Here is an 18,926-nt window from a genome sequence, read left to right as displayed (position 1 = left end):
TCGAAGTGCTCTGTCCTCTTTTTTTCAGAGGAATGTTCTGACCAGCCACAAACTTTTCCTCTGTCACTGCAGGACCTCCCGTGGAGCAATGTTTCGATAGGTCTTCTACTATGCTTTTTTTACCGCGTCATTGTTATTGCTGGGAAAATAATGCTTAATTAGGAAAAAAATAGCAGGGCATATGAGCTGATGATAGAAGTAGAGATCAAGGCACAGAATACAATATCAAAACAACTATTCTCTGTAATCAAATGACCTTTCTCATTTGCTTGTACACCCAGATTTCTGAAATCCTACACCAAAGTCCACAGAGAACTAAGATAGCATGTGGCCTATTCCCCGCGCTTTTCCAGTGGAGAAAGTAGCCCCAGAAATCAGAAGGGTTTGTCCACAAGCATATGGCTGTCTGATGTCATCCAAACCAGAACTAAAACCTATTGCCCTAGTCCTTTCCCTTCTGTAACCTAGGCATATTTACAGTCTGCCTTCTTGTGGTGTTGTGTGGATTAGAAGAGTGGCTAAGAAAAGCACATATCTTATTAAAATTCACTACAATAGATGACAAGTCTGTAGAATTATAGTGCAGTAGAAGTTCACCTGTGAGATCATCTATTAGAATCCCATCTTTTTAAAACTGTGGAAACGACGCACTACCCCAAGCCACTAAGTTAATTCAAAGCCAGGAATAGATGCTATGTTCCTTGACTTCTTATCAACGTTCCTTCCTTGTATGTAGCCCATCTTTGAATCATGAGAGGGGAGAGGAGAAAAAGGAAAGGAGGGATATTCTCACTCTCTTACATATATATGAAAAAATATATATGCTTCTGTGTGTGTGTGTGTCTGTGTACAGTCACACACCCATAATAATGTTTCAGTGAACAACAGACCACATATATGACTGTGGTCCCGTATAATATAATACTGTATTTTTGCTGTACCTTTTCTGTGTTTAGATACACAAATACTTACCATTGTGTTACATTTGCCCACAGTATTTAGTACAGTAATATTCTGTACAGGTTTGTAGCCTAGAAGCAATAGGCAACCCCATATAGCCTGGGTGTGCAGTAGCCTATATCATCTAGATTTGCGTAAGTGCACTCCATGATGTTTGCACAAAGTCGCCTACTGATGTATTTCTCAGAACACATCCCCATAGCTAATTGACGCATGATTGGAGATATACATATATATATATATACACACACACACATACAAATATATATACATATAAATACATATACATATGTAAAATAGATACAATAAATATTTTATACACATTAATATTTTTGGTATATAATAATATATTACAAATATAAAAATTTTAATATATGATAAAAGATTTCTAAAAACTAAAACCCCATCCCTAAACTGTACATCTGTTAATAGAATGGGACCTATATTCAATTCCTAGGTGAATGTCACAGGAATTCTTCTCATCTTCTTTCTCAATTAGACCACTTTTATGATCATCTGAGAAACAAACCTTGACACACAGAAAGTCTGAACTTGATCTAGCCTGAAAATAGAGTCAGGCAATTTTAAGATACCCATTTCCAGGGCCCAGGAGCCCTTGAAAAAATCAAAAGGCCATCCAAGCACTTGATGGGAATGCACAGGACATACATCTTTTAGTCCCACACAGTCTCCAGTATCAAAATCATGCGGGCACTCAGCAAATATTTATGGAACATGGTTATGTGCCAGATACCTTAGTAGCAACTGGAGATATAAATGGGACCGAGACATAGTCCCCATCCTCACAGAATTCATGACCTAGTGGGAAAGATTGACAAGCGAAGTTCTAACTACAACGAATGCACAAAAATATCAGGAAGGAGAGGCTTACAAAGTGCGTGGAGTACAGATGCTGAAGTGGTGGGAGGAGAGTGGGGTCTGAAATCATGTCTTCTTAAAATTGCTGCACATTTATTTTCTATGTGTATTTAACATACACTTTTCATTTTCCCCTTTGCACACACATATATTTTTTTCCATTACCTGTTTTCCAACCAAATATAAAACTTATCAGGACTACACTGTGCCTTGCATGGACAATGTCAATAAATGTAGTTGAGAATAATTGTTCCTCTGATATCACCAAATATCTGAATTGCTGCCAACTGGGCTATTGCTCTGTGCTCTGGGCATCCATGTGCCTAACCTGTAAAATGACCATAATGATAACTCCTTTTTGTCCAAGGCCCTATGCCAGATGTACTCCAAGGATCTGCAGAATGATCATTTGCAGCAGGATTTGAGGAATAGAGAGATATATACAACTCAATGTTTGCCTCAAAGCACAAGAGCAGCTCATGTCATTTTCTTTTTCTTTTTCTTTTTTTTTTTCTTGAGATGGAGTCTCGCTCTGTCACCAGGCTGGAGTGCAATGGCGCAATCTCAGCTTGCTGCAACCTCTGCCTCCTGGGTTCAAGCGATTCTCCTGCCTCAGCCTCCTGAGTAGCTGGGACTACAGGTGTGCGTCACCATGCTCTGCCAATTTTTGTATTTTTAGTAGAGAAGGGGTTTCACCATGATGGCCAAGATGATCTCGATCTCTTCACCTCGTGATTCACCAGCCTCGGCCTCCCAAAGTGGTGAGATTGCAGGCATGAGCCACCATGCCTGGCCCAGGTCATGTCATTTTCATATCTCTGAAGCTAAAGGTAAAAAGAAATGAGACAAACCCATCCTTTTTTCCTTTATAAGAAGTTGAGATCAAGCAGTGTAATCAAATGCTCAGAGCCAGTCACCTTCTACGGTGTTGATTCTCGCCTTTCTGGGAAATGGGTTAGTAATATCTAATGTAGTGATTCTCAATACTGATTATGAATCAAAATTACCTGGAGGAATTACTGATGCTTGGGATCCATCTTTATTGAACTGGTCTTGCATAGACCCAGCATCAGTACTTTTAATAAAACCCTAGGTGCTTCTGATATGTAACCAGCATTGAGCATCAGTACTTTTAATAAAACCCTAGGTGCTTCTGATATGTAATAAGCATTGAGAATCACTGATCCAATTGAAAGCACATGCTCCCACAGTGTGATCAGGTTATTTACAAAGCTCCTACTCTCTTAGCTAATATAGCAGGCATAGGTGTCCCTAAACAAAGGTGATGATAGCCACAAGGAACTATACAGTGAATAAGTCATATTTGGAATTTAGGGGCCATTCTGGAAATATAGAAATTCAGAGTATGTTCTATGCTGCAATAAAAAAGACCATAGACTAGATCATAAAGGAGACTCAGTTATAAACTTATTTGACGAGTCTCCTTATCTCTCTGCCCCACTGATTCCACTTCTGAAAAAAAGAGGAGTATTTGAAAGTCTCTAAGGACCAAACCAGCCCTAAAATTTTCTCAATTTTTGATTCAAGGTCACAAGAGAGTCCCAGAAGAACAGTGAGAGCATATTGGGAACAGTCAGATTGGATGTGAAAACTTTTCTTAAATATAAGAAAAGCATCAGGGAAAATAGAAAAGGGATTGCTTGACTCTGCTCGAGGGTGGAGGGGTGGGTGATAACAAGCCCTGGTCAGCTGAGGTTATGATGAGGCAGACCTCAGCTCAATACAATGAAAAATACTGTTACTGAACCTACATTGAGAACAAATCATTACTTAAATAATATTGAGCTCCCTGTCTTGAGAAGTATTCTAGAAAAAATTGGGGGTCTTTATTTTTTTATTTCCTCCCAACTGCAGATTGAGGGGAAAATTTTTAAAAGTCCTTGAGATCAAGGACTTTGCATTATACTTCTGTATCTTCACTGGATAAGATTGTACCTGGAGCCCAGTATATGCCCAGTAAGGACTGGTGGAATGTCAAAAATATTTGACAACCAACCTGATATGGAATCAATCCATAGAAAGGACGCAGACCCATGGCTCTGCTCAGTCAAGTGATTTGCTTTCGGTTATATGATCCTGTGGAGTTCAGGAGAGACAGAATGTCAGAATGAGAGGCATGGGAGTGAGTTTAGAGCAGTAATTATTTTAAAATTCCAGTATTTTAAGATCGTCATGCCTATCTATGCATATGAGATGAACGTTAGTCTTGCCTCATGAATGCCTGAATGAATCAATCAAGGATATTGTGGAGAGAAAGAAAATGAGTGCTGGAATGTAGTCCTGCTCTGCCATTAACTGTCTGGGTGAAGCTGAGCCAATTTCAGACCTCTCTACCTCAGTTCTCTATAAACTGAGAACTTACAGTCTTGCCCTAAGATATTAATGATTATGAGGCTCACAGGAAATATCAGATGTACAGTTACATTACAAAGTTAAATAATTCTGTTCAAATACTAGTTTTGATTATTAAAATATCATGTGGACATGACTCCTTCCTGATGCAGCCTAATTTTGCCACCTCTGGGGTCCATATCATATCTTTTTCTCTCTAGGAAATGAGAAGGTAATTTCCATTCCTGATTCCTTCCACTCCAGCCCCACTTTGGAAAAGACTCATCTCTCCAGTTCCTTCCCCTGATACTACTGTGTTTGCTAAGCAACAAGGCGCTAAGGAGGAGCACAATGTAATTGTCCCAGGAAGGGAATCCCAGGTCCAACAATGACTAGATTTTAGTTTTGGAAACTTTGCTTTCCTGGCTGCAAGAAATTCACTAAAGGAAGCTTTCTTGGCACACTTATCCTTGTGAGCATCCTCCAAGAGACTGGCTTTCACTACTTGAAAGGCAACAAGGTGGGGAAGAGCATTCTTCTGGGTTTTCATTTTCTGGCTCTTTGGTAAATTTGTCACTGTGACTTCAGAGTGCTCCAAATATGAAGCAATATTTGAAATGTTCCCAATTCCTAGCAGGGCCTTAGGAGCCCTGCCATCAGGAGTTTATGTTTATATCACTCTGTTGGCATAGGAGCCAAAAAGAGATCTCAGAGGAATACCACAGAATCGTGGAGGTTCTTTCTCCCTAAAAATCCCACCCACATGGGCTGTAAGAGAAAAAGGGATGCACAGAAAGGTCATTGTAGGGATGGCTTGTTTACTTTAAAAGGGAATTTATTGAAAAGATAAAGGTGAACCTCCTAGAAGGCAGATATCAGAAGTATAGTCAGGCCCCATGGGAACTGGGAAGTTGCCAGGCAGCTCCTCTGTCTCCCTCTCCAGGGCCACACTGACTCTTGCCTGCCTGTGTTTCTTTTTATCCATCTGGAGACAAATTTTCTTTGCAAGATTCTTGCTTTTGCTCCTATATAACTTCAGTTTACATCTGACTTTGGTTTTCCTAACCCTCCATGATAACCTCCAACTGTTTTGGAAATCTTTTCTGGAATACAGCTTCCTCATAGGAAAATATCTGATTGCCTTCAGTGCGTCAAAGGCACATTCCTGGTACTCATGGCTGAGGCCAAGAAGATGGTACCCCCGTGGCCCAGTAGCCCCAAGCACTTCTTCAGCAGGACTACAGGGAATGTGTCTAAGATGGGGCTGGCTCTCCAGGTCGACTTAGAATGAAGAGTAAAGACTCTCTGTGAATTTATATACTTGCAACACAAGGTCATCTTGTAACAGGAGAAGAATTTGGATTTGAAGTTAGACAGCTTTGAATTTGACTCACCCTGAGGAAAACTAGTCAAGCTACCTCTCTGCGTTTTAGCTTCTTCATCTGAAAAACATGAGCTTATAGATAGTAGCACCAACTCTTTAGAGTTTCAATGAGGATTAAATGCAGTTAAATGAAATAATGTATGAAAAGCACCTATGTGGCCAAGGTTATGCTACGGGCTGTGAGAGTACAGGAGATACATAGCATATGTATTTGTCAATAAACATTCATTAGAACTTACTATATTTGACCTGAACTTGGTACTACAAATATAAATACTATGATGAAATGTTTTTCACCTTGATAACTTTTAGTTTTTAAAAGAGACTCATGCAACGTATGTGAACCCAATCTGTCATTCTACTGCTTTCATCTCTTAGTGTTTGAACCTGAAGAACAGAGATTACTGCTTATTCTTAACCTCATACCCAAGGTCAGCTCTATCTATTAGTAGCAGAAGAGTCCTCCATACACAGCCCTTCCCTTGTGATATGGTTTGGCTATGCTCCCACCCAAATCTCATCTTGAATTGTATTAATAGTTCCCATAATCCCCATGTGTTGTAGGTGGGACCATGTGGGAGGTGATTAGATTATGGGGGCAGTTCCCCCATGCTGTTCTTTTGATAGTGAGTTCTCATGAGATCTGATGGTTTCATAAGGAGCTTTCCCCCTCTTCACTCTGCACTTCTCTTTCCTGCCATGTGAAGAAGGATGTGTTTGCTTCCATTTCTGCCATGATTGTAAGTTTCCTGAGGCCTCCCCAGCAATGAGGAACTGTGAGTCAATTAAACCTCTTTTCTTTGTAAATTACCCAGTCTCAGCTATTTCTTCACAGCAGTGTGAAAATGGACTAATATGCCTATCTCATGCAGCTTGCAATTTTGTCAGACAAGACTACATGTAAACAGTAAGAAAAAAATACAAGACATGATATGGAACTATATCTGCTATTGACTAATGTGAGTGTATAGAAGGGATTATCTTATAGGAAAGAGCTTAGGTGAGATGACTTATAAAGTGTTCTCTATCTATATGATACTACGAAGCTAAGAGATGGAAAGAATAGAGAGATACAAGTAAGCCACAGTTAAGATACAAGCTTTTATGGACAACTTGAACTGCCCTGAAAAGAAGCAAAGGACATAGATAGAAAGGGACATGGCTAGTCCTAGCTGGATCATTCAGGTTTACCATGGAGTATTTTAGAAACATGTGAAATTGTCAGCCTATTATTGCTAAATAGAGATGGTTCTTAGTTTGGTGAACATCATCTGAGCATTAGAGAGATCTGGGTAGAGAACAGTTTTTTAACGGTAGGCGGATGGCCATGGGAAAACATTAATTTGAGCTCTGCTTCCTGAACATTGGGTTCATTTCAAACTCTGAAGTTGAAATCCGCAGAGTCACTCTTTGTTCCTTGATAGTTATTTGCATCAGTGCACCTATCAAATATAGTACTGTGGATCTTGACACTAGATAGATCTTTAAAAATGTCATTTGGTTCAACCCCAGCTTCAAGTGATTCAACACAAGATCCATGGAACTGAACCAGTTGGGAAACTGAGACAAATTGAGGAAAGTTATACAGCCAGTAGTTATTGAAACTGGGATTTAAAGCCCAGTACTTTGACTCCAGAGCCCATGCTCTTATCCATTGCTTCACATAGCCATTCTATTGCACGACTGCCTAGCCAGAAAGCAGCAAAGAAATACCTGGATGCTCCTTACATGGCCTCTTTAGTATGTATTGAATAGGCTTGTGGATTTCAGCCTTCTAAACTAAACAAATCATTGAAACTTCAAATTAAAGAGCTGGCAGTTTGTTAGAGATCACTTGGACCAAAACAATTCATTTTCTTGATGAGAGAAAACTGAGAACCAGAAAGATAAGCATGCAGGTAATAAAGCCAGATTTAAAACTAGCACATTGGACTGTAGTTTCAGAGTCCTTCCCATTATATTCAGATGCCAGGGCTTGGTTACACTTTCTGCAGACCAATGCACACGAGGAAAAAGAGAACTAGGAACTATGAGGTTCAGCAAATGGCCATCTCAGTGAGCCTTCAAAGCAGAGATATCTGGGCATGTTCTCTTTGAGAAAATAATTTGACATACACTTTGCAATTGTTCATTTTCCATGTAAACAGTGGTCCAAAGAAAACAAAATTGGGTTGAATGTTTCATTTAGACCAATATTCTCTCAGCCAGTTACTTAAATTTTTGTCTTGTAATAATTGAAAGTAAGAAAATGTTTCAGAGTAAAAGTAAAAGAAACAATATTTTGAGAGATTAAAAACAAGCCATAAGTATGAAATATGTATGAGGTATTTCTGAAAATGGTTGGCACACTTTTTGCAAAGAAAAATTGATAATTACAATGTCATATATTCATAGTGAAAATGTAGGATACATCCATCCTTAATATTATAAGCCACTGGACACAATGGTAGGGACTGTGGAATATACTATGAAAGGTAAAGTTCCATCCTAGCCTGGGAGATACATTTAATCCAGATAGGTGCTTAAATCCCTTAGTTTCAGGTCAGCAGAGAAGTTGATTGAAGATCCCTCTGAATTCAATAAAAAATGATGATTGAGTACAGTAACTCACAACTTTGCTTATCCAGATCCCCAGTCAATTTTACCAAAGTCGTATACACCTGGACATCTCCCATAGTATTATAAATGAATACATTTCCTTATGGACAATATTGTGGATACCCATAATATTGTCTCTAATCACTCTGTATCATCCATTATTTAAAATTGGGGAAAAAAACTTGTATCTAAAAATAATGTTCTTCAAGCCCTGTCTGAAATTTTTTTCAATCGATTAAATTATATGTGTGTGTATATTCATTTTCATTTTATTCCTCAACTTCTCCACCATCAATTCCTTCTCTCTAAACAATGAGATGATGTGTATAAAACAGTAGAGCACAGTGTCTGACACATAAGATGGCAAGCAAATGAGAGTGGTTTCCACATCACCTGGATTATATTTATTTTGTGTATCATTTTTTCAAGCCATTTAAAATTCTGTTTGTGGGCTAGGTGCCGTAGATCACTCTTATAATCCCAGCACTTCGGGAGGCTGAAGAAGCAGGATCATTTGAGCCCAGGAGTTTGAGACCGACCTGGACAACATAGGGAGACCCCATCTCTACAAAACATTTGTTTTTAATAGCTAGGCATGGTGGTGCATACCTGTGGTCCTAGCTACTCGGGAGGCTGGGGTGAGAGGATTGCTTGAGCCTGGGAGGTATAGGCTGCTCTAAGTCGTGATTGTGTCACTGCACTCCAGTCTGGGTGGCAGAGTGAGATATTGTCTCAAAAATAATAATAATAATATTAATAATAAAATTCTGTTTATGGTGATGTAACAACTTTTAGATAGTATTACTATCTGTATCTAATGCTTTAACCACTGCAGCAACCTGTATATGGTTGCAGCATTGTGATGTATAATGCAATTATCTCTAACCAATATTCTCAAGTTTGAGAACAGAAAGAAAAAATAAAATGAACAAGCTAATAAAATTTAATTTTCTTAAACCTTCATGCATAAAATAAAATGTTGACTTGTTTACGTATGCTAGTCTTTCAATAAGAATGCCTCTTTAATGAAAGTAGTTACTATGCCTTTTCTCTAGCATAATAAAACACAAGGCTGATAGAAGGCAATTATATTTCTTATCTTAGGATTTATATATTTATTAGTTGTGCCAGGGCAGGTGTGAAAAGGATTGGAACTTAATGCTGTGTCTGTGAAGAAGGTGTGACAGACCTTGGGTAAAAGTCATGGCTGAAAGCCATGGGTCAGCAAGATAAGCAGGGCAAGCCTTCCCCCAGTGACACTAAGTTTAGACACTATGGAGATAAAGAGTCAAAGATAAAGTTGTGGGTGTGCCAATAAGTAGACAGGACACTGTGAGAGTAAATCTAGGGTGGCAACACTCTGCCACCAGCCTCTGGAAGACCTGCTCATGACCGTGGGAGAAGGAAGGAGATTGCAAGACTAAGGCAGGGACCCACATCTGGCAATGGGGATACAAGGCAAATCAGACCAATGGGAAATGATGGTCATAACAGAGATTAAAGCAAATGGGGACTTCTATGAATCCACAGAGGGGATGTCCAAGAAGGTATCTCTGTTTCTGAAACTTCAGTGGAGGGATCCTAGTGGTCAGAATGGAACCACTGTAGGGCAGTGAGTCATGTCCAATGATCAGTACAGAAATAGGCTATCCTGGCAGGAAATTAAATATTCAGCACCAGATCATGTTAGGCTGCTCCAACAAGACTTGTACAAACCAGTTTCTTTGTATCACCCTATTGGTTAAAAGGGAGATGAAAAGATCACTTAAAATTTTTCCTTAAATCAGATTGGTTTGAATGGGATTTAAATTTATGTGGAAATCAGTCTGTCTATTGTGAAGAGGGAGGGAAGACACCAGCAGGAGAACCGAGGAGGCAGCATGAGAGATGCTGCTGAAAATGTCCTCATACATTGTGAAAACAGTTTCCTTTATTTACTCAGTAGCTTTTACTCAAGGTCTAGTTTTCAGTTAGTTAGCTAAATCTGTTAGCTTGGAAAAAAAATCATAAGTATTGTATCTCTAGTATAAATACAAGTGTTCTGTCTTGCCCAGGGGATTTTAAGTGAAGGAGAGAAAGAAGCACTCTGCTTCAGTGATTTCAAAGTATTTATTGGATACTAACTACAACTAGGGATTTTCCTTGCCATAGATTTCTCCATGCCACAACTCATCCCTAACATTTGATACCTCCCCACAAACAAACATCTGCATAAACTAATTTCTGTATTTATCATCAAGCTTTCCCTATAGTGCCTAGATCAGATACTTATCTGTTTAGCCCTTGTGATTCTGAAGAGGTACTGCAAGGAAGTCAAAATGTAAAGTGCAAGATTCTCTCAAAAAGGAAAATGCACTGAGGAAAACCTGATATTCTACACTATTTCTTTCCTTAAGGCATTTGCTGATTCAGAAAACCCACATGGAGCAAGCATCTGAAACAGCAAGTAGAAGGTAGAAGCTTTAAGGTAGAAAAGCTGAGCAGAGTTTGACAATATCAGAAGCTGAGAAGGAAAAAAAAAATACACCATAGGGCTTTCAAGGTAGCTAGGACTTGAAGGGCCAAAGTCACAGAGAAGGAAAACACAAATGGGGTCCTACCTGGCCATACACACTAACATTCAGGAGACTCTGGCCTTGGCGGGAAAGAGACCTAGAGAAGGGAGGCAGTTCAGCTGAAGACATACAGGAGTCCTGGCCAGAGGAGGCAACAACTAACTGATTGGATCACCTTCTCAGGAGTAGTTACCAGATTATTTGCAACCTCCAATCAGATCCTTCTCTACCGTGATCTCCCTCTACTCTGTTATTGAAATTCACCAGCTCTCTGTATCGCTCTACATGACTTTGCTGGCTAAGCAGAACTTGAGGTTAAGACTAAGGGTAATTTACAGTAGGTTTTTAGTTATATGGAGAAATAAATAGATTTCTGTTTCTGGCTACAATGGAGTAACTTGCATTGTACCTACTCACCTGCTTAGAATAAAGCACATCTCTTCGAAGGCATTTGAGAACAATCAAGGAAGTCAAAATGTTAGGTGCCAGGATTCTCTCAAAAAGGAAAATGCATTGAGGAAAACCTGGTAGTCTGCACTATTTCTTTCCTCAAAGCATTTGCTGATTCAGAAAACTCACATAGAGCAAGAGTCTGAAAAACCAAGTAGAAAGTAGAAGCAAAAAGGTAGAAGAGCTGAGCAGAGTCTGACAATATCAGAAACTGAGAAGAAAAAAAATGCAGTTTAGGGCTTCCAAGGCAGCTAGGACATGAAGGGCCAAAGACACTGAGAAGAAAAACACAAATAATTAAACTCCTATACCGTTTTTCCTAGTGAGGAGTGTGATGGTTCCCAAACAGGAGATTGAGAGGTCAAAGAGAAAACACACTAACAGGCTAAAAATCTAAACAGAGTTTTTTTGCAGACAAAATATGTGAAAAAAAATTTATAGTTCAGGCTCCACCAAGAAAGAGGAGTTCTGATAAGTATTCCCAGGCTTTCATCTAAAATTCCTGAAGCCTTCTTCTTAAAGGTAAGGGTAACCTAGAAACACAATGATCTCTGATCAAAATGGAATAGGCCTTAGAGTGATAGAAGTCCAGCTCCAAATCAGTTCAATATCTGACTAAATTAAGGTAAACTGCTCATAAAGATCAAAAATACATTTTTTCCAGAGGAATGTGACATTGACCAGAACTTCTGTAATTTTTGTACATAATATCTAGCATTCAATCAATAGTACTAGGCATTACGAGTTCCCCAAGGTTAGGACTCATCGGAGAGGAACGAAAAGAGGTTTATTAATATGTACAAATACACAGTTAGATAAAAGAAAAAAGACCTAGTGTTCAATAGGTCAGTACAGTGATTATAGTTTACAACAATCTATTGTACATTTTAAAGTAGCTAAAAGAGAATAATATGCATAAAGAAAAGACATGTATTTGAATATACTAAATTATCACATATACTCTGAAAAGATGCACATCTATTCTGTGTCAAACTAAAAAACTTAAAAAGTTACTAAACATTTAAAAAGATGAATAAAAGAAAAAAGAATAAAGCAGTAAAATGTTATCCAGATTTTGGAGTTATCAGTTATGGATTGTAAAATAACTGCTATTTACATATTTAGAAAAAGAGAAGTTGCAAAAGTTAACCAGATGCATACCTCTTATTAAAAAGAAAAGAAATAGAAATTCTAGAAGAAAAAACTCAGTGACAGAAAGTAAGAGTTTTATAAATGGGTTTATTGGCAGATTAAATACAATGAAAGAGAGGACTGGTAAACTGGCAGTTAGGGCAATAAAATATATCCAGCCCCAAGCATAGACAAATGGAAAGACTGAAAAGATGTGCATGGCTCATGAATTATAAAGCATGATTTAACGTATTTCAAAGGATTAAAACATTTTAAAAGCCACAGAATGATCTCTGATCAAAATAAAATTAACTGGCTGGGCATGGTGGCTCACACCTGTAATCCCAGCATTTTGGGAGGCTGAAATAAGAAGATCGCTTGAGCCCAGGAATTCAAGACCAGCCTTGGCAACATAGGGAGACCCTGCTTTTACAACAACAACAAAAAGAATAAATAAATAAAATTAAATGTACCTACTATGTACCCACAAAAATTAAAATTAAAAAATGGCATTAGCTATAAATTAATATCAAACAGGTAATCCATTAAAATCATAAAATCCCTATCTGGAATTAAGCAATGTACTTCTAAATAGTTCATGAGTCAAAGAAGAAATCACAATAAAAATCACGATGATAGATTATAACTAAATGATAACTAAAATACAATATAATGAAACTTTTGTAATGCAGCTAAAGTCATGATTTGAATAAAACTTGTAGCCCTAACATATATAATGGAAAATTGTAGAAGCTAAAAAATAAATCAATCAATGATCTCATTATCAGTTTACAGAAGTTAGGAAAAAGAACAGCAAAATAAATCTATACAAGCAGAAGAAAGGAAATAGTAAATATTTTAAATAATAGCAGAAATGAATTAAAAAGACAATAAAGATACAATAAATTAATAAACCCAAAGACAGTATTCTGTAAAAGGTTAAATAGTTTCTTAAACACTCATATGTAGGTCCATGATTCACAAGTTTAAAATGACTTTACCAGTAAAATACAACTATTGTGTTCTTATCATTGACCTGCATACAGGCAAACATTTCTGAGCTACTTCCAGTCATTGTTTAAATAAGCACAAAAAGTTTTAAAATTTGGTGTTCTGCAATAAAATTTGTTTATGAGCCTATTTTTAATTATATATGTTTGGGTTTGCATTTATATGTGTTACACAAATAATATTCTTAAATGCACACATGTACATATTTGTGATTAAGATTTCAATTCGATTCAGCAAATATTTTTGCATTTTCAATTTGCTAGGCACTGGAAGTAGAGCGGCAATGAAGACAGATATAGTCCTGGCATTCCTCAAGCTTATAGTCTAATGGGAATGTCTACATTGAGAAAGAAAAAAAAGAAAAGAAGGAAGGAAGAAAAGAAGAAACCCTTCTCTCACACTTCATAAACAAAAACAAGAGGAGATGATTATTTAAGTTCATCAGATTTTTGTCTTTTATTTTTAACCTTATAATCCTCTCCTTTCTATTACCTGGTTAATTCAGATTAATTATTGATGTTGATTCTGTTTGGTCTACATGTCTCAGCTCTTTTCTACCATTATTTCACCTGATTTTGTAAACTAAGCCTTATATAATTTTATATATTTCCCTAAAATATATAATATACGTGGTTCTCAAGGAAAAGATTCTGAATGGAGTCATGGCTCTTAGGTGCATGACTCTTAGGTATTAGATGCAGACTGGGCATTAAAGAAGTATTTGTAACTGGGCATGGTGGCTCACGCCTGTAATCCCAGTACTTTGGGAGGCTGAGGAGGGAGGATCACGAGGTCAAGAGATTGAGACCATCCTGGCCAACATGGTGAAACTCCATCTCTACTAAAAATGTAAAAATTAGCTGGGCATAGTGGTGTGTGCCTGTAGTCCCAGCTACTCAGGAGGCTGAGGCAGATGAATCACTTGAACCCGGGAGGCGGAAGTTGTAATAAGATGAGATTGTGCCACTGCACTCCAGCCTGGCAACAGAGCAAGATTCTATCTAAAAAACAAAAAAAGAAAGAAAAGAAAGGAAATATTTGTATTAAATAAATATTTGAAATGACAGAAACTAAAAATGAAAAATGTTTGTCTTACACTGTGCGGCAGGGATATTGGAGCCCGATTAGACTTACTCTCCGTTTTATGCCATTGCTTAATATTCTATGTCCCTTCCCTGGTCTTCTCTTCCTCTTGTCTGCCTACTTATGAATGTCAGCATTTTCAAGGACCTTCCTCAACCCTCAACTCCTCCCAGAAGCCTACTACTGAAGACTATAGTAAAACCTGTATCCTCTGAAGAACCACTGCACACCCCATTTCTATCACTCATTGGCTCTTCTGGTTTCCCACCTGTATCTCTCGATATCTTTCCCCACATGCATGTCTTGTCTCTGAGTAGAAACCCATCAGCAAGGAGATGTCTGTTATAGATGCTATGAAAAATACAAACAAAACACACACCTTCTCACTCATCCACATGCATACATTGAGCTCTGATGGCTTCTCTTCCAGTTTTTGCCTAATTCTTAATAGAGCTTGTGGTAAATAACATGATATCAATTCACTCATTCTTCCCCCAAAATAATAGAATTTCCACATTTTTTATGAATACGGGGAATAAAGATTACACTTCCAGCCTCCTCTGCACCAAGGCATGGCCGAATGATTTCGGCCAATGTCATGATAGTAAAAGTGGTACATACAATTTCAGGAAATGCCTTTCCTGACATTTCTTTTCTCCATACTAACACAGTACCTAGAATGCAGTTGCTGCCACTTGGACCAAGAGATTGAGACTATGCACTAAAGGAGCATGATATCTCAGAGTACTATGTCAGTCCAGGATCATCTACCTGTATTTTACATAAAAAATCAACTCTCTTGTAGTTTCTGTTAGGTTAGAATTTTCTTCACTTACTTTCACTCTCTGACCTATTCCTAACTAATCAAGTCTCTTCAACAGGATATCATGTTAATATTCCTGCGGCTCAATAAACTAATAGTGTAGTAATAATGACCACATTATGCAGAGTAAGTAAGGTTTCATTGTGCTTGAATTCCAAAGTCAATACACATTACATACTTTTGATTGGTTCTTAAGAAGAATTTATGTTACTATATGGCCCTTCCTAGCCAAACTTATCTGCCTCATTAAGTGAAATGACTATCCATAGACTGATTTTATTGTGTTATGATATTGTTACCAGAGGTTTCCTGTTAAAATATTAGTTTGTACCTGAAATGAAAATCTGAAGCTTACACATTTATGGTTAACATCTCAAAGGGTGTAAAATTGGCAAATAGGGAACACCGATTTTAGTTTTTGTTCTACAGTAAAGTTTTAGTTCTAGAGCAAAGATCATCAATAGCTGAAAACTTTTTCATTAATGATTATTCTATGTGCAAATCACGAGTTAATCTTCAGCGTTCCAGGCAAAACCAGGTTAAATTGTTTTTTTTCAGGCAACATGAGATCCACTCCTGAGCCCTCCAAGATCTGCCAGGAGTTACAGCACTTTCCAAGGCTCCATGCTTTTAAATAGCCTCTTTCTTCAGATAATATTTTTCTACTTTCTGGTTTTTTCCCCCTGAGTTTAAAGTGTTCTGCTTTTTAGGGGAAAACTAGTAATTACCTTAATTAATTCATCTTAGACTATTAATGGACTGCCCTGTATATATGTAAGGGTGTTAATTTCTTCCTCTCATTGCATGTACCCTACAGTGGGAGTGGCACCTGCCCTGTCCTACTCTGGTTACTAGGGAAGTAACAGACTCCTTGGAAAAAAACAACTTTGAGATGGAGAGGGAAGGGGTGAAACTGGGAAATGCTAAATCTGAATTCAGAATATCTGGCCTCATCATTCAGGTAACACACTGATCTTTGTGAATCCTTAGGAAGGGGAAAATAATTGGAAGTCATCTAACTATAGTCCTGAACAGGGCAAAAAGGCCTCTGGGGACCCCTGACTGACTTGGCTTTATCATTTAACAAACTCAGAAGGTCTTAGGTGGAGGTTAAGTAGTCTTTGAAAGTGATGGGGAAAATGGATTTGTGCTGAACCTCTTCTACCATTTACATTTTGTGTTTTAAGCTCACAGGTATTTTAAGGAATAAAGGAAGTTAACGGGTGGAAATCTGAAGGTGAATTAAACAATTGGAAGTTATGATGAATTGCCATTCCATCTGTGTATTGCCTTTAATCTTTGGGTGAGTATCATACAACCTTTACGGAGACTAACTGAAAGAAAAGCATTTTTGGCCAGGTGTGGTGGCTCACGCCTGCAATCCCAGCACTTTGGGAGGCCGAGGCGGGTGGATCACCTGAGGTCAGGAGATCAAGACCAGCCTGGCCAACATGGTGAAACTTCGTCTCTACTAAAATTACAAAAACAATAGTTGGGCATGGTGGTGGATGCTTGTAATCCCAGCTACTTGGGAGGCTGAGGCAGGAGGATCGCTTGAACCCTGGAGGCAGAGGTTGCAGTCAGACAAGATCATGCCACTGCACTTGACCCTGGGCGACAGAGTGAGACTCGGTCTCAAAAAAAAAAAAAAGCATCTTTTGAATTTCCACAGACTCATTTGCATCTTAGAAATAACTTGACATAATAATAAAAAGACGTTCTTCAGTGCCACGTAGACCCAAATGTCAATATTAGCTTTGACCCTTTACTAACAGTATGACCACAAGCCCATTATGTAAAAATGTGGGGAGTCAATTTCTCTTTCTGTAAATACATATCTGCCTTCATCGTTGTTATAAAGTTTACATAATATAGACAAAACATTTCTAGCACATTGTTAATTTCCAATCCTATTATAATGTTAGAATCTCAGCCAAAAGCCATCTGGAGCAGGTATAGAGTGCTCCCTTTATTTTATCACCAACCCAATAGCCAGGGATATGCAAAGACACTGTATGATGTTAGGAGTTTTCACCACAGTTCTGAGGCTGGAACATCCAACATCATTATCTTGAAACCCAGAATTGTGGTGAAGGCAGACGTCTCTCCGGGTACATCTAAGGCTCGCCTTGGTGAATAATAGCATAGATAGTCTCATGGGGTTTCATGTGTCCTATAATTCTTTGCACAGCAAGCTTTTGTCTTTGTTATTTTATTCCAGCCACTGCAGCAGATCTGACCCAATTTAGCTGTTACTATATCCTTTCTACAAAAAAATGAAGCTCAGAGAAGGCCAGGGCTGTTGCATGACTTCCATAACTCGCCGCATGTTTGCCTGCAATTTCCCAGCTCATGAGCATCTATGGAGCCAAGTTTTGTCTGGGCCCTTTCAGTAACTAGTTTGGGTCGGATTTCTGGGTTCTTTTATCTATGGCTTTCACCATCTGGCGAAAGAAGCTGACTCAGTGTTAGTTGCAACAAGTGGTTGCCTATTTAGTGTGATATGCAGGTGCTACCAAAGAGTTCTCAGTTGGGTTCCACAATGGCTATTTCCATTGCAACAAGCCTTAGAGCTCCAGAAGGCATCTCACAGCTAAAACATACAGATCACCCAGGAGAGAAGAAAGGTTGGTGTGATTTGCACATTTGTATCCATTAATCAACACGTTGGCACAGATTGGTTACCAGAGTAGCTGGCTGTATTCTTGGAAATCTGGAAACCAAGCCTGGAGGGGAAAGAACAGAACACAAGGTTTCAATGGTTAGATGAGGGCAGACAGCGAGGAAGGCTTTTGGGTTTTCAAGTCCAGTCCTGGGTGAGTCTGCTGTGGGACACATGGAGGAACCAGTATCAGCATCAGGGAACTGATTTGTGGAGGATAGGACCCTAAAGACACCAAGGTGTCTAATTAAGGTTAGGAATATGGATGAATGTTCCTTTCTTCTTTGTACTTTTCAAATTCTTTAAATATATGTGATGTGACAAATGTCATGAGAAAAATATTAACCATACAGGAATTTTAAAGGTTGAAATTCTATGATTCCATGCCTGACATTTCATGGTTGAAAGGAGCAACTAAGTGATCATTACAAGTATGGTTACAGCCCATGTAGGGTTTGATGCCTTCTTCATGGTTTTCTTGTTACAGTCACTTTATTTTATTGCCTCTCTGACTTATTGTGTATGTCCATCATCCCACTTTTCACCCCTAAGATCCAACTTTAGCATGACTCCTTCACTCTACCTTCTCTAGTGGCATTCATGATACGATTGTGGCTATTTAATTAAAAGACTATTCACAGAACTTTTCTTTTTCCAAGGAGAAAATGCCTATGTCTATTAATGGAAGCCAATCCTTAACCAAATGTTAGTGATTCAATGCAGTTAGGACCCTCAAGTCGGAAATTTATAGGTAACTGATTTAGTTCCTCAGTATCTTTTTGCTCTGTATAGACACAAGTTGTCTGAACCACCTTGATCCAATAATTCTGGGAATAAATAAATTTGATCAGACTTGACTAGTGTAGCTGTCTAGTTAGATCCAAAGCTCCTTTTTCCTTTCAGCAGCAATTGCCTGAGGCTGAGTTTCTGACTGGCAGTGGTTTGGTCAACCATGTCATTTCAGCCAGCTTCAAGCTGAATTCAGGTAGCACAAGCCAAAATTGATCAATTAAGTCAGGATACCCAAGACATAAACTA

Source organism: Pongo abelii, chromosome 17, assembly GCF_028885655.2.
Source record: "Pongo abelii isolate AG06213 chromosome 17, NHGRI_mPonAbe1-v2.0_pri, whole genome shotgun sequence".
Lineage (NCBI taxonomy): Eukaryota > Metazoa > Chordata > Mammalia > Primates > Hominidae > Pongo > Pongo abelii.
This window is presented reverse-complemented; position numbering follows the sequence as displayed.